The following is a 16,915-nucleotide window of genomic DNA, read 5'->3' as shown; positions in this document are numbered from 1 at the left end:
ACTTGGTGAGCTCAAGCTACCTCGAAGCATCTCTGCTGATGCTCTGTGAGAAGTCATCAGCCGTAGGGCAAAAAGGGGACACTCCAGCTGTTTCTTAAGGGTTTCTATCTCAAATTCGCATTCGACAGTGAGTCAAGTGCAATGGAATGTCCTCTTCTGCCATCTCTGTTGCAGGATTCAGCCTTTGGCTGAAACACGGAAAGACATCACGCACCTTGAGCCTTTGCAATAATATTTGCCACAGCTCATCTGTCAAAGCCCTAAGAATACACAGAATTTGATGCTTCCTATGTAGAAAGCTATTTCAATTACCTAGCTTATGTTACTGTTCAAATTTTATTCCTAATAGCACACTTGCTAGTTATGACATCTTAAATGTAGGGGCTTTAAATCAAATTTATAATAGTATGTTAACGTGGGTATGTAGTTAATGCACCAAATGTGTTTCTTGGCTGCACGACTTGCTGCTGACCTGTCTTGGGTTCCAAATACAATCTAGTTCATGCCCACAAGGGGAGAGAGCATAGGGAAGAGAAAAAATATGGTTCGGAAATGGTTTGGAACCTTCTTAAAAAAAAGAATATTTAATTATTTATTACTTTTAGAAATGGAATCTATCTCCAGACACTGCCTTAGTACAGGTTAGAAACTAAGAACTTCCACACCCCTACAAATGTGATAAGAAAATAGAAGCCAAACTAATTCTGTTTCATCTATGCTTGGGCATGAAAAGTGGAATTTACACAGAAACTGGATTCACAGAAGAGGGTGGTTCAAGTTGATTTGTGGCATGGAAGCATAAAAGGCTGCTAGAAGGTAAATTGCCTTTACATTTCAGTAGAATTACCGGGCTAAGGAAAAATATTTGAGTTTCCTTTTCTGCTTGTTGTCTTTTTGTAGCTAAATACTTAGGGATTAATCTCAAGTTGTTATTAGGATTCTATTATAGTATTATTAGAAACCCATTGAAGATCTTGAAAATAGCAGGTGAGCAGAAGTTAAGAAGAAACAAATGTTTATAAAAAGCCAAATGCCTTTTTGTGCTTCTTAATATGTTCATCTTTGTACGCTTTAAAATCAATGAAGTACCAAATCAAATGTCTGACCTGGCCGTTGTAACCAAATCATAGTCCTGTTGTGAAGCCTGTGTCTCTTATTTGTGTATGTATTGCACCTGAAATTTAGACTGGAATATATTGGAAGTGGTGACGTATATACATTGGAATTTCTCTTCGTTGCTGCGAAGTAACAGTCTCCAAAAGTAAGAAATTGTAAATAGGGCCTATCATAAACAGCTAAGGCGTGTTGCACTAAATGTGTCTTGATTAACTTGAGAGTTGTATCCTTGAGTTAATCAGTTGGAGTTTGGAAGAAAACGGTCCAACATATGTACAGACATAAGTTTTTATCTTAATCATTAAATCCATCGATTCTGTTGCTTACAAAAAAAACCAAAAAAGCCTTGGGAGAGATGACTGATCTTATTTTTCCCATGTACATTTTCTTGGCAGAATTTTGGCTTAAACAGTTTCTGAAGACGTGTGGATCGGGGCAGGGAGTCGATGCAGCCAGAACTGCTTTGCCTTTTTTTCTGTGTCGGGGTTACTCGCTAGCAGGACCCGTCCCCTCGTCTGGTTCACAACGTGATCCAACCTGGAGCTGAACCGGGCACAGCTCAGAGGCTGGAAGAAGAGTAATGAGTTGGGATCGGCCTCGGGGAGAATCGCTGCCGAACGTCGAGCCCTACCCCGAGTGTTTAGCTCATCGTACGCTCCTGTTGATGGCAACTCACGGGCAGCTTGTGTGGCAAAGTAGTAGTTACTCAACATGACCAGTGTTGGACCATGTCCGACTGTGCTGTAGTAAACTTATGGATTTGTCCTTACTGAGATTTTTATGGCAGTTAATGTGCTCTTAGAGGAGAAAACCCTAAATCTCACATCTTCCATGTGAGAGTAAATGAAGCTCTGATGAAGCATGAGCCCAGCTAATACGGCTTCAGACCTGTTAGCTCACACCCTGGGTCACGTGAACAGTAGGGAAAAGTACCAAGAGTAATTTATTATTATTATTATTATTCTAACCAGCTATTATTAAATTGCAACTTGTTTGTGCCAACAAACTTGTCAGGTGACCCATTACCCTGTATGTGAAAACATGTATTTTTTTACAGAGTGTCACATGTTTGAAAATATCTACGGGTTTAAGGTGTAGCAGCACAAATAAGTTTGCGAATTTATGGCGCATCCAGGGGTATAATCTCAGAAGGACCCGCACAGTGTTTTAGTGGAAACTTGTATAAATAGGTAGTTATGGCATAGCTGACATACAATAAACGTGGTGCTCTGGCCTCGCTGAGTATAAACACAGACACTCATTTAATACAATTTGAAAAATAACAGCATCTCCCCACTGTTGGGCATTTTCTTCCGTTTAAGAGGAATTTATTTTAGTTAATCTCGGAATGCTAGTTAGAAAAACGTTTCAACTACACAAAGATGTGTGGGGCTTGTCCGGTTAAAGGCTTTGAGTGCTAAAGGAAACTGGCAAATGGATTAACGTCTCAGTAGTGGTTTAGCCATTCACCGCTTGTTGGTTGGACTGAAATCGCCAACCTTTGCTGCAAAATAAAATATTGAGGTTTACCACCTTTGCTAAGGTTAAGACTGACGTATTGAACCTTCTCATTGCGGCAGGCACGGCGACCAGAGATGTGCTGATAAGCGGTAGCTCGATAGCTCCTTGTAACTAAATGTGTCTGTACCTGTACTAACGTGGCACGATGGCCCTTATATAATAGTCACTTGTTTCAGAGTAAACACGTGGAGGTTTTTTTTTTTTTTTTTTCCACGCGAGTGCTTTCTTTTTAAAATTTTATCTCAGTCTCTGGAGAATTGGTTTGATAAAAACTTTCCTGTAGGCCGGGCACCCAGCGCGTGTTCCGGGGAGAACGTTCCATAGGCAGCGTTGGTTCCCGCCCTGTGCCGGGGCAGGTCGCGCTCTGTGAATCCGTGTGGGCTTTGGGGGTTGTTCTGTTCACTCTTACAGGTAAAATGGTCTTTTAAAAGTTCCTCAGTGCATTTACTGAGAATTTCTCTAAGCAGTACTGCTAAGGCAACACTGAACTTTTTTGTCCACAGCAGAAGGTGCCCAGGGTTAAGTATGTCCCGTTGTAATCAGTGTAACAGAAAAGAATTTGATTAAAAAAGAAAAATAGATGAGAAAATAGACTTAATGCATGGTCTTGTTGTTGTTTGACAGATGAAACAGATTATTGTTGTCAACGTGTCAACCTGTGTCTTGCAGATGTCTGATATTTAAACAAATTTTAAGGAAACATATAACAGATTGACAAGCACAGCATCACACAGCAGCTGTTTGAGGGGTTCGAAGGGAAGCTGAACGAAGGTAGTTGCGTTACTACTTAAACTGGCAGACTGGTTTGCAGGTATCTATCAATGCAAGTGAAATGATAGTTGTGTAATGTTTTCTTGATTTGTTTTCCTCCTTGTAGAAAAAAAAGAAAATTGGCAGGGGCCATTTGAAGGATGAGGAAAGAGCTGTTTGAGGATGGACATTTGTCAAGCTCGCTTTTGGGCTCCTCCGTTCCAGCTGGGTTTCGGAGAAGTGTAGAGTAGCTTGAAAAATGTTAAAGAGGAACGGGGGGTGACCCGGGGTCACACCTTCATCTTTAAGGCTGAAATCCCCTTTTTTTTTTTCCCCAGAGTAGCCCCAAACAGCCGAGGGGTCCGGCCAGGGAACCGGCCGGCAGCTATGGAAACGTTTTGTAACTTTTCTGCCGCGCTGCTTTGTTAAATGGGAAAGTGCGGGCGTTGGGGGAAGGGAGGGAGAACCGGGGGGGGGCTGCCGCCCGCCGCGCTCGGGGCTGTTTCTGGGACAGGGGCTGCGGGAGGAGGGACCGGGCGCTGCCGGCTGCCGGGCTCACCCGCCGGGACGTGCGGGGCCCTCGGGCTGCCCCCGCGTGTCCCCCTCGGGCTGCCCCCGCGTGTCCCCGCCTCGGGCTGCCCCCGCGTCCCCCGCTCGGCGCCGGGGGGGCGGGCTGGGGCCGGGCGGTGGGAGCCTCCGGCGGGGGCGCTGCGCCTCCGGCCGCCGCCGCTCTGCCTCGCTGGCGCAGCCGCGGCCCCGGCTCCAGCCGCAGGACTCCGGTCCGCACATTGGCGGCGCCCGGCTGCGTCGGATCTACTTTCGCTCGGCTTTTTTTTTTTTTTCGCTTTTTTTTTTTTTTTTTTTTTTTTTTTCCTCCCTTTCCCCTCCCCTCCCCTTCCCCTCCGCTCCCCTCCCCCTCCGCCCTCCTCCGCCGGCGGCTCCCAGCCTGGTTCGGGGAGGATCCCGAAGTTCCGCGGCGATCGGGGCTGTTGGCGGATCGCTCCCCCGCCGGCGCCGCCATGGGGCCCCTGTAGAGCCGCCCGCGCCGCGCCCGCCCGAGGCCCCGGGGCAGTGGGCCGGGGAAGCTCGTACCGAGCGGCGGGTCCGGGAGAGGAACATGGCTGATCGCGGGGAGTGCTGAGCAGGCGGTGTCTCCTCACGGCGCTGGGGCCGTGACATGTAAATAACTTCTCTTTCCTCCGGAGCGGTACGGGCGGGCAAGCCGATGCCAGCCCTTCCATTTTCCAGAGGGGATTTGTGAGCGGTTCGGCGGGGGGCTGGGCTATGTCGCGCAGAACCGATTCGCCGGGGGTGAGTACGGCTTGTGGTTTAACTTCTTTGTATTAAAGGGCAAACGGTGACAGCGGGTGAGGGGGCTGGGTGCGGGGCGGGGGGGACCCGGGGACAAACTTGGCGGGGGGACGCGGGCGCCGCTGGCGCTCGGGAGAGGGAATTTTACACCGTTTGGTCAAAAAAAAAAACCCCAAAAAACCCACCCCCGAACCCTACCCGAATGCAGACGGGGATCTCTAGGTTCAAGTTACGGGCTTGTAGATGATCCTCGAGCGTTTAAAAATTAAAAAAAAATAATAAAAGGAAAGGGGGGCAACGCCAAACACAAAAGCGCAGCTCGGGTCTGACCCGGCTGTGCAGCCGGACACCGGTCGGTGCCGCTCCCGCTGTGCACACCCACACACACACGTGTGCCCGCACGGACACACACATTTTCTTATACAATTATGACTTTATATGGTTAGCTATAGCACAACTCCTTTTTTTTTTTAAAAAAAAAAAAGCACAACACTTTTCATTTCCTGGTGTGAATTCTGGAGTGATGGAAGACGAGATATGATTAATTTTTCTGCAATATTTTGAAATACTTTGTACACACTGTTTCTGAAAAGAGTGCCATTTTAATTTCGTGTGATTTCAAAGCGTACCCGTGTAGTGTTAATTTTAGATGATCCTTCCAGCTGCCTTTATCTATAGTTCTGAATTAAAAGAAAGAAAAAAAAAAAAAAGCACCTTTTAAAACCACACCGTGTTCCTAGCATGTAATGGATGGTCAGACCATCATATATGATGGTTTTTGTATAAGCAGTGAGCAAATAGGTCATAAGTCAAAGTAAGTGTTATGTAACTGGCTGGCTTTAGCAAACTTGATACAAACTGTAAAGGTAAAAAAAAGTATTTTGTTTTTGCTTTTTTTGGTCTGGGCAAAATGAGAGGCTGGCTGTCCCTTTTTTTTGTTTTTAGTGGGATTACTTTGTAGCAGGTTGATACAAAAACAAACAAACAAAACAGCCTGTGTTTTAAAAATATGAGCACGGTGTTTTCTATTTCTTTAAAAAACTGTCTCAGTCATGTACCAATTCTGGATACTAAATGCTAGATATTCACCAGTGAATCATTAGTTAATACTGTGACCAGATTCATTACATAATTGCAAAATGTTCCTGAGTTAGTTTAGTTTTATTATTTAACTTCACGGTTTTGTAGAATAGTGTTATTTAGCATAGTTGGAGTTCTCGAAATAACTGAAGATCAGTATGAAAATAATTTGGGTTTCTTTTCCGTCTGAAGAAATAAGGCACAGTGGGTTAATAGTCCTGTTGCAAAATGGAAACAAATAGGCAGACATTTAAAGATTATCAGTGACTGTATAAAACTCTATGTTTTGAGGTAAACAAAATTACAAAGCTGGAGCTTATATGTACCTTTTTGTGCTTTTCGTACATCATGGTGATGTTAGTATGTTGTGTTTGATGCTCCTGCACAACAAAATACAGTTGCCACAGAAGAAAAAAAATGCAGCACCCAGGGTGTTCAGTGCAAATATTTTACCATCTACTTATGAGACAAACGGAGGCAGGAGACAAGATCCACTTCTCTCAGTGCCCCTATGCCAGCCATTCACTAATGAGTATTTGGTGTATGCTTCCTTTGCTACTTTATTGTAAATGGCCTTTCTTTTGACAATACACTTGGAGTTTGAGTATGCGTAGTAAAGTGCTTGCCTCACTTGCAGGTCGTCTTTGTAAACTGTTTTATGACTCTGCTCTTATGTTTTATCTGTTCTATACAAACTAATACATAATATTTTGTTGACATTAAATCTAGATGCTTTTAGGACAAAATACTCTTTTTTTTTTTTTTTTAGCAATTGTTACTGAATTTTGGTATAATTATTTTGTCAGACTATGTACTCAGTTGACTTACATATATGTATATTTATTTTTTTTCCCCCTCTCTTTTGTATTATTCTTTCCCAAACAGAAACTCCTGCAGAGTTTTGGCAGAATGCTTTTTGAGAGTTTTTTGGGGGAAGGCAAGGGGCGGCATTATTGTCATTTACATAATATGCCATTAGGAAGTAGTTGCGTCATGTTCTTTCTTAATGTGACTGTTCGTTGGACTTGCCTGAAAATGATCTCTTAAAGGTAAACAGCTGAGCAAAAATGAAAAGCTGCCATGTATTGATTTCTGCTTTTGTTTCAGGCTAGAAGAGCCATTCAGTGTGTGCTGTACAGAGTATTTCCAGCCTGAAATTTAGTCAGCTATTTAAAAATCATGGTCAACATATTCTTCTATCATTACTGCCCTCAAATCTTAGGGCTTTGCAGCTCTTGTTTTCATGTTCTTAAAGTGTGGATAAAAAACTCTTAGCATAGAATAATATATACTTTGTGTACCATGGAGTGTAAAATACGCAGCCCAAGAAGAAGGAAAACTCTCTGTGGAGCATTGCCAAAAGCACAGTCTGACTGAGCTCGGAGATACCTTTTTGTTTTGTTTGGGCCACTCCAATTTCAGTAATCACTAAGGCTTCTGGAAACTCTGGGAGGTAACCCGTCTCCAGAAAGAAGTATTAAACCCCAGCTGACAGTGGGCCCTTAGCTGGGCTCGTCTGATTCTGCCTCCCCCCCGTGAAACCCTTTTGGTGTTTCCCTGGCAGCACCCGGCGTGTGATATCACAGGTATCGGATGTCTCCTTGCCATCCGTGGCATTTGCTGCACCGCGGCGATGGGGAGCCAGGGAACGTCACGGGAATTCAGGAGGGGTGGCGGTGAGATAGAGGGTCACGTTGTGTTGGGAAGAGGTGAGCGCCTTCTCTCAAACAGTGTGCAAATCTTTGCGCTCGGTGATCTGATGCGAAACACCTTCAGCAAACAGGTGCGTCTTTGAGTGGTCTTTGGAGATTTTTTTTCCTGACGTCTTAGGTACAGATGCTTATCAAAATGAGTGGCAAAACATCACTTTTCCCTTTGCAAATATCTTTGATTTAAAAAATAGATCATAATTATATGCGGCCTTGCTGGGATTTGTTTTCATCTCGAAGTTGAGGTCCAATGCCAGGCGTGAGTATAGATGTTATTGCACTTCTGGAGGATATTTGATGCCTCCATAAGATCTATTGGAAGCTGCTCATAGCGCGTTGCATTTCTGTCTGTCTCTTGGGTGAGGTCACCCCCTTGTCTGTATTTGCTGTTCAAATGTTCACGGTAAGTGTGGTTTGTACTGGCGGTGCTTTTGTAGTATAGCTAGAAAATAAAAGATTTCACGTTGGCTACTTTGACCCATGTTTTCATGCTGGTTACCAAGTATTGAAAGGTAAATATTTGAGTAACATTACTTAATTAGACACTCACAGAAGATGAAGGCATGGAAGAAGGGTCTGCTTGTGTGTTTGTTTGGTTTTTTTAGTCAGGACTTGCAGTTCCTGGATATAATTCTGTTTCGGGGGGAATTCTTTGTTTTAGATGGAACTCAATGTGTTCCTCCTGACCACAAACACTTCCATGTTGTTGTTACTCCAGATCTCCCTTTCTCTCTTTTTTTTTTTTCCCCCTTCTTTATTATCCTTATTTTTCATGCCCCAAATGCCCCAGTGCTGTAGAAAGAGAATGTACATTGCTTTTGTAAGACTCCATTTAGGAAGCTGGGGAAGGGGCTGGAGCACAAGTGTGATGGGAGCGGCTGAGGGAGCTGGGGGTTCAGCTGGAGAACAGGAGCTGAGGGGAGACCTTCTGATCTCTGAACTGCCTGAAAGGAGCTTGGAGCCGGGGGGGGTTGGTCTCTTCTCCCAGGTAACAAGCGATAGGATGAGAGGAAATGGCCTCAAGTTGTGCCAGGGGAGGTTTAGATTGGATATTAGGAAAAATTTCTTCCCGGAAAGGGTTGTCAGGCATTGGAACAGGCTGCCCAGGGCAGTGGTGAAGTCAGCATCCCTGGAGGGGTTTAAAAGATGTGTAGATGAGGTTCTTAGGGACATGGTTTAAAGGTGCAATTGACAGTGTTAGGTTAATAGTTGGACTCGATGATCTTAAAGGTCATTTCCAACCAAAACAATTCTACGATTCTAAAAAGCGCATGTGAGAGCAGGTTCTTACTGCTTAGTTTATAGTTAGGCTTCTGCCCCGACTGCCTCAATTTATGATTTAAATTATACTCTTGTCTAAGATCAGATTCTGTAGAGAAAAACATGACAGTCTCTGAAGTGGGCAGTTTTGGAGTAATCGTTCCATGGGGCAACTGTTTGAGATGGGTTTGGACCAGGAGGAAAGAGAGCTGCGTTTTTTCCAGAATTCAGAAAACCTCAGGCGGAATTCTTACTCATGCTTACAGTTCTGCAGAAATCTACCCTTATTGGAATGAAATTACATGTGAGGATGTTGAGTTTGATGGAATTCGAAGGCTTTTTCCAAGCACGAGGACCGGAGTGAAAGGACATGATGTGACTGGCAGAACAAGGAGAGCGGGGTGGTGGATGGGGCTGCACAAGGACGGCACATCTGGAGTAAGGAGAAGGACTAAGGTCGGGGCTTTGGTTTAGTCACCTTGTGTTTCCATTGGAGTTGAGCGATTTTGACAGTACAGTGTCGTGGCACCGTCCGGAATGAGTTTAACAAGCAAGCGGAGTCTGACAGTGGAGCGATGATGCGATGAGTCTAGAATAGTTTCTAATATTTTCGAAGGTTTGGGCCAAACAACAGAAGGTGTGCTGGGTGTTGGCACTGCTGTATCAGCCTCACCTGGCCCTGTGTGCAGGAGGTTTAGTCACAGTCGTGGCAGGAGTCGTTCATTAGATGTTCAGAGCTGTCATAAAGCGGAGGTCTGGACTGAACAGTATGTCATCTTTTAGCCTTGGACAGACTTTTCTTATTTGAAAAATCTCGCTTTGGCTTTATAGTGTCTCAGTAGAAGGCTGATTGCACACAGCGATGGATACAAAAGCAAGGGAGAAGGCTTTTGGAAGAATTGTGGGTTGGCAGTGATCAGAAAAGAGGAATCTGGAGTTACAGGAACGTCATCTTTAAGACAGGCAGGAGATTGGGGATGACAGGCATACACTTCAGTGGTTTTCTTTCACCTGGCTCCATCTTGGTACAGTAGCTTGCTTGGGAGCAGTTTTCATGTGTGTTCAACCATCCTTTCCCTTCCATTTATCCCTTGTCATCTTCCGTTTCCACCTTGCAAAGGAAGCAGAGATCTTTAATTTAAGAAAAATAAACAGTTAATAATGTAAAGACAGCGTTACACAGCTCCAGAAGTAGCAACTATTAAAATTTGCAGACAAGTTCTTGGAAGAAGAGAGTGATGGTCATGACGTCTGGAAGATTTCAGGGGTGGTTTATGTGGCTCAGGGCACAGCCTTGCAGGAACGGGTTCTTGAAACTGGGCCGGAGAGAGGAGTCTGGCCTGGATATTTTGTATAGCTTATGTGTTAGTCTACAAAATGTAAAAGAATTTTTTTTGTTTGTTTTGTATATTCGTCTTCAGGCAGTAAAATCCATCGAGAATGACGTAGAATGAGGAGTTAGTAAGTTAATTATTTTCTCTCTTCCATTTTTCAGAGGTGCACACAGCTATTGAATCTGTCTCGACTGCTGTGGTTCAGTTACTGATGTGGTTGTGTCACTTTTCCATAGAAAGTTTTGGAATCCTAGAGCCGAGTTGGTGAATAGCCACTATTTTAGGCAGTGCTATTGCCTCCCTCGGGGATGTTTTGAAATCGGTTGACTTCTGTTTAGTGTGTTACCGGAAAGTCAGAGTTACTGAACTGTGGTGCGTGGCCAGAAATCGCTAGTGCCAGTTGTGACATCTGCGTTCGCCCCTCTCGATGAGGATCGTTTGCTCCTGTTTTCTCTGGTGGTAGCTGGGAGAAATGAAGGTTGGGGAGAGGTAGTTCTCCTGATCATCGATACACCTACACATGGTTCTTATGTAAACAATCCTATATGGAACAGGCTGCCCAGGGAACTGGTTGAGTCACCATCCCTGGAGGGGTTTAAAAGGCGTTTAGATGAGGTTCTTAGGGACATGGTTTAGTGCTAGAGTTAGGTTATGGTTGGACTTGATGATCCTGAGGATATCTTCCAACTGGAATGATTCTATGATTCTATATTTATATATTTCTGTCTTTCTTTACGGCTGCCTAATCTTCAACATCTGCTGACAGCTTCATCAGTGCTATGGAGGAGTTTTCATTATTGATGCCCCTGGATCTCCAAATAAAGAACTGTCGGTGAATAAGTACTGTATGGATTCATTTAATTATTAATCAGGATGATAGAGTGTTCTCTAAGGTACACAGTTCTGTTTCGAAGACAGCTGAAGTCAATAGAAAGTTTTCCACTGAAATAAAATAGTCATGAGAGTAAACACTTACCAGTATAATAAGTAAGAATTCAATAGTCCAGTCTGTTCTGTATGTGCTATTTTGAATAGTGCTAACTGCTGCTCTGCATGATCAAAAAGTGCGGGGAACAGAATGCTTTAGAAAAAATAAGCCAGGCCTTGCGGAATAGTTTTTCGTTCTTCAAATTTCAAGAAAATGTGAGACTAATTTTCTGTCGGCCTAGGTTCCCTGAACCGGTGCTAAGCTGAAATCATAACAATTATAAGTTGCATAAACTTGTTCGTGATTTCTGTATTGTTCTTTTACTGGCCAGTTACTGATGTTTTACTCCTACTGCTTCCAGATACGGAGAAGAATCACAGTTCTGTTGTGTGTAGAGAAAAAAAGTCAAGGGCAGGTCTAGACCACTCAGCAAGAACTGGGCTTATTTGGTTGCGTTCTTCCTGAGCTAGATGTGTATTCATGCCTGAGACCTCTCCTACTGTCTGATACACACTTTCATCAAACACAGAGCAGCATCATAAGTACTGATATTATGTGTTAAATTTTATCAGAGCGATGTAGGGCTGAATAATTTTGCATGTAGGACTCCACATCCTATCCTTGTACTTCTCACCATCTCCTGCGCCGGAATTTTCAGGCCAGGAAGAAGATGAAGAAGAGCTACTTAGTTGGGTCTCCTGATAAAGTGACATTGATTTGTAGGTGAAGAGTATCACAATCACAGGCTGGTTGGGGTTAGAAGGGACCTCTGGAGATCATCCAGCCCAACCCACCTGCTAAAGCAGGATCACCAGAGCAGATCACACAGGAATGTGTCCAGGTGGGTTTGAGTGTCTCCAGAGAAGGAGACTCCACAACCTCTCTGGGCAGCCTGGTCCAGGGCTCTGGCGCCTCAAAGGAAAGAAATTTCTCCTCATATTCAGATGGAACCTCCTGCGCTTCAGCGTGTGCCCGTTGCCCCTCATCGTGTCGTTGGGCACCACTGAAAAGAGTCCGGTCCATCCTCTTGACCTTCCCATTCCTTCCTCCCATCCCTCGAGATATTTATCAGCATTGATAAGATCCCCTCTCATCCTCTTCTCCAGCTGAACAGCCCCAGCTCTCTCAGTCTCTCCTCATCAGAAAGATGCTCCAGACCCCTCATCATCTTCACAGCCCTTGGCTGGACTCCCTCCAGTAATTCCTTGTCCTCCTTAAACTGGAGAGCCCAGAACTGGACACAGAACTTCAGGTGTGGCCTCACCAGGGGACTTTTTCTGGGGGAGGCTGTCTCGAAGGTCTCCTTTGTAATAGAAAAGCTGGTGATAGTTGTGGTCTCTTGAGCAGGTTGTAAGGGTAATTTTTTCTGATGGTTCTGTAGCATTCACTTTGCGTTAAATTACTCATGAGGAATTGGAAAGATGTGCCGTCGTGGTGTAGTTGGGGCAGAAAAGCAGTGGTGGTGATATGTCTCTTAAGTCTATAAGAGAAACAAGGATGGGGTGGAGTGGTTGCATCTTTTGTACAACTGTTGTAACTGGCTTTTGGGCACACATAGGGCTGGTTTTTCACAGGGTCCAGCTGCCCCATAAGCACTTAATTCAGTACAGAAAGCACGTTCTACATCTGGAGTCTGAAATCAGCAGCATGTTTTCAGTGGTTGCAGCCTATACTGGAAAGAAGGCGTATCTTGAAATAATCTCTTCGGGAATCTCTTCTCCAGTCCTTCCAACAGCCTCCTAAGCCTGCTAAGGTCATCAGAAGCAAACTTTCTGCAGATCCTCCCATACCCAGGTTGTACCTGAGCAGCAAAAGTGAAATTTGCTGCCAGAGTTCCATGGCCACCCTGGTGCGTGCACTCCAAGACAGAATCACCCACGTCACAGGATTCTGCATAATACACCTTGTCTTTTACCGGATTTCCTCATGAGCATTCACCACATCCTCATGGAAAGTACATGGATGAAATTAAGCAACTTTTAGGTATGAGGGTGAACTCGGCCCCACAGTCAGTGAACACCAACCGTTTATCATAAAACTCCATCCTTAACATTTTGGTTTCATCAAAAAGATGTGCCTGGGTGCTGAAAATGAGGACTTGTGGAATGGTTGGAGTTGTGAGCCTGACAGACTGACAAATGACAAAACACAGTCATACTCCAATACCTTCCCTGCACCCCTGCCCTAAAGCTCACGTCTTTGTCTTCCACAGATAAGAAATTGCCTCTTACTCCTTCTCTTTTCCTCAGGAGAAAATCTCTTATGAGTTTTCCCTCAGCCCTCGCTACAGGCAACATCTGCCTGTGTTCTTGGATAGATTCACAGCTTTAACTTTGAAAATTGCGGAATCTGCATAGTATTGAAATAAGAGCTTCTGTGTCCAGGAGCTTGTTTGTTGCTCAACTATATTACTTGATTCAGGGTGGGGGTCAAAGTAAACTCGCACAAATCTCTCTCTGTAGTCTTTTAACTGACTACAAGAAGGAAAAATTATAAATTCTCTACAAAAAGTAAGGTCAGAATGCTGGTATTCTAGGATTGGCTGTTGTTTCAAATTAGAAGATAGCAGCAAAATGTCGCCTGACTTTCTTCAGGGACATGACACACGATGCTGAGGTTATATCTGAGGCTGTGCAAGGAGTTTGGTGACTTAGGAGAATCCATTGAGCTGCCAGACGAGCTTAGCGTTGCTTAAATACAAGAAAAGTAGGTGTTTTTTGACTGTGAAAGCATCTTGTTGAAAAGCATGGTTGTGTGACATGAAGCTTTCTGTTCCTGAAGTTATTTTTTTACTGCGGTAGATGGTGAGCGCCTGCCTAAGGGACAAGGCATCTTAGTTTAACCTTTTCAATACAATATGGACAACGATCCTGAAGGGATGTAGGATGCTCAGACATTTTAATTTGCTTTTCGTTCCCCCCCACTCATCTCCCACCATGCAGAACTGATTCCCTATAAGAGCATTGGAGTCTCTGGATGATGGAAATGGGGAACAAGTCTTTTAGAGGAATGAAACCCGTATAAACCGCTCAAGGGTACATAATTGCATGTTCACTGTTTGCAGTTCAGGATGGTGAACAGGAGGCTGGAAATGAAGGTTAGTGTTGTTAAAGATCAGTCTTTAGGTGCGACAGTCCTTCGGGCAATACGATGAGCTTTGTTTTCCTCACTCTTGGTTCACAGTCTGTTTGTAAGATCATATGGAGAAATTCCCCATTTCACAGGAGTGGCTCTACTGGGTCAGGTCAGAGATCTCGGTGTCTCATCCTCCTGTTTCCTGCAGTCATTAATAGCAGATGCCAAGGGTGGAATTTAAGGAAAGGATAATTTTGTAATGATACTTCCCTGTACCACTAATTGCGGGAAGTTGGGAAAGAATTGTGGGATTTCTGGAGTCAAGAGTGATATTTCTGTGTTGGATCTGTTGAGCCTTAGCCATCTCCTTTGAATATGTCCAGCCTTTCCTCCGTCACACAAACTTTAACGTGCTGAGTATGCAGTATCACCGTTTAACTGCAAATTGGGAGAAGAAAAACTGCCTTTTGCTTGGGATTTTCTTGAACCTGCTGGCATCAGTGCCGTGTAGTGTGTGTTGGAAGAGACGGTAAATGCTATTTCTGTGATCACTTTTTCCATACGGATTGTGATTGTAATTATGCATGGAAATATGTGTCTGGGCAAACCAGCCTGTGTCCTTTTCAGAGGATCAAAGGACCTCGGTGAGAGCACCAGGTTACCTCCGTGAAATTTTATTTAAATGGAGAAAATCGTGTGTGTGTAACGGGACTGCTTTTTGAAGGCATTGGGGCAAATGCGCTCCCAAAGCAGGATGTCTGGACTCCTAGCAAGTTTTCGTGTCATTCGTAGGGTAGCAGATATTTTCAGTTTTTACAGCCTTAAGGAATTATGGGCTCTTGCTTTCGAATGTTAGATGTCTGTATTACAGAGCTTAGGTTTTGGTTCGTTCTATTAGTTAAATAATATTTGTATCTGGATGACGAATGTGTTTTATATATGCCATAAACGGACTTAATTATTCTGTGTATTATCTTCCCTGATCGAACTGGTTAGTGGTAGTTTAGATTTCCCACTTGATCATGCTGATGTCTGCGGGTCTACAGATCTTTAAAACCCCAATGCATTAATAGTGTTACCAACCAAAGCTGCTGCTGCTTTGTTTATTTTTCCTTCCTCAAGGGTGCTATAGTGGCCAGTTTGAGCATTAGCCACCAAACACCCAGGTGGCCGTATGGCCACCGCAGCAGCATTGCAGTATCTAATGGACCAGGTCACGTGCGAACCCTCATTAAAATACGACTAAAGTGTCCCCTTTTGTTTGTCAGAGGGAGCCCGGCCCCTGCTTTGCGCTGGACCCTCCGTGCTGTTTGTGCTGCACGTTTTTAAACGTCTCTCTTGTTTGCAAGGCCAATTGTTCGCCGCCCCAAGCCCCCTCTGCTGAAGATGCTCAGCGTCCCACCGGCTTCCCATTATTCATCTCTCCTCTCTCATCGACTGGTGATTAAATGCGAGAGAATGAAAATGGTGTCTGCTTTCATTTAAAACATGGTCTGCTAAAGGCAAATATGAAATATGAAGCTCCTGTTGCTGACTGGGGCTGTATCTTGGTTGCACCTCTGTTTTTTAACTGCCAAAGAGTGTTGCCTCTTTTTTTTTTTTAAAAAAAAAATTAATTAATAAGCTAGTCTTACAGTTAGAGAACCGGCGTAAATTATGTTGGTAATTTGCCATGACCACCTATGGTAGCACATAAATAATGAGAGAATAACAAAAACTTAACGACAAAATTTAAAAAAATCAAAAGGATTTAGTTATGCTTTCTAAGACAAGCCTTCTTATCTCGCCGGGAGCAGAAAAATACGGGCTGTTCTTTAGGTTTATTTTTTGTGAAACACGGCAATCAGTATGCTGCGAGCTCAAAGACTCATAGCGTGAATCCAGAAATTTAATTTGTATCTTTGATCAGGTAGCTGACAGTACCTATGGAAAGCATAAACTTATTGGAAAGATGGTGTAGTTGATCAAGTTCTATGATCAGCGTAAATGACTGGAGAGAGGCAGCTGATTTCTTGTGGTGGTTGGAGTTGGAGCAAATGCAGAGTTTTATTTCCAAATCAACATGTTGCAGAAGCAAAAGGGATAGAGAATGCCACGTAAGTTCTTAGATCTGTCTTCTTCTTTTGACACTCTGTGAAATCAGACGATTTGGCACTTGTAGCTGCTGTGGGTAAGAGGCGTTTATAAGAAATAAAATAAATGTATATGTGGCAGTGGTGGGGGAGGCGCCCGCTCTGAAAACATCTGAGATGCTGGAAAGTGTGTCCCAGTGAGAAAGAGAAATCGCGAAGCTGGCACCCAACTCGGTTCTTATTCATGTGCGGCCGTATTTAGAAAAGCATCAACACGAGGAACTGGATTATTAGAGAAGCGAGTGGTGGGAGGGGTTGAACATAAAGGAAATTATTTGTCTCTTGCTTGTTCCTTTGAATTTGGCCAGACGATGCTGTGGGAGGGCTGCGAACCCCAGACCAGCTGCCTGTGCAAAGGGAATCTTGAGTTTCAGCAGGTAAATGTTTGATTTAAAGCTCCGCGGCTGCTGTTGTGTGGCTGCCTTCAGAAGATGAACAGGAGTGGGGAAAAAAAACGCCGATGCTCTCCCCCTGTGAGCCTGGGCTGGAAGGACCAGATCCAACACTCGATGGAGCAAAGCGTGGGATGCTCGTGCTGTATGGAGCACTGTGGGAAGGTTCTGGTTTCTGGTACATCTTGCAAACATTCATGTGTACAGGCAAAGAAAACAACAGCCAATTAGGGGGAAAAAAAAAAAACCACAACACCAAAAAAACAACCAAAGCAAAAAAACCCAACCAACCAAAAGCCCCAAAATC

The 16,915-nt window shown here is 44.1% G+C and overlaps 1 protein-coding gene across 12 annotated transcripts in view; it reads left to right on the top strand.

The window, feature by feature from the left end:
• The window catches only part of KMT2C (lysine methyltransferase 2C), a 199,161-nt gene that overhangs the window by 14,359 nt on the left and 167,887 nt on the right, over window positions 1-16,915 (top strand). Inside the window, exon 1 of one of the 12 annotated variants that reach the window (XM_065627540.1) lies at window positions 4,309-4,698. The exons of the other annotated variants lie outside the window; for them this stretch is intronic. The gene's annotated coding sequence lies outside the window, so the exon portion shown is untranslated. Of the gene's footprint in view, window positions 1-4,308; window positions 4,699-16,915 lie in introns of those variants that run through there. 12 annotated transcript variants of the gene reach the window in all.

Source organism: Caloenas nicobarica, chromosome 2 (assembly GCF_036013445.1).
Source record: "Caloenas nicobarica isolate bCalNic1 chromosome 2, bCalNic1.hap1, whole genome shotgun sequence".
Lineage (NCBI taxonomy): Eukaryota > Metazoa > Chordata > Aves > Columbiformes > Columbidae > Caloenas > Caloenas nicobarica.
This window is presented reverse-complemented; position numbering and strand designations above follow the sequence as displayed.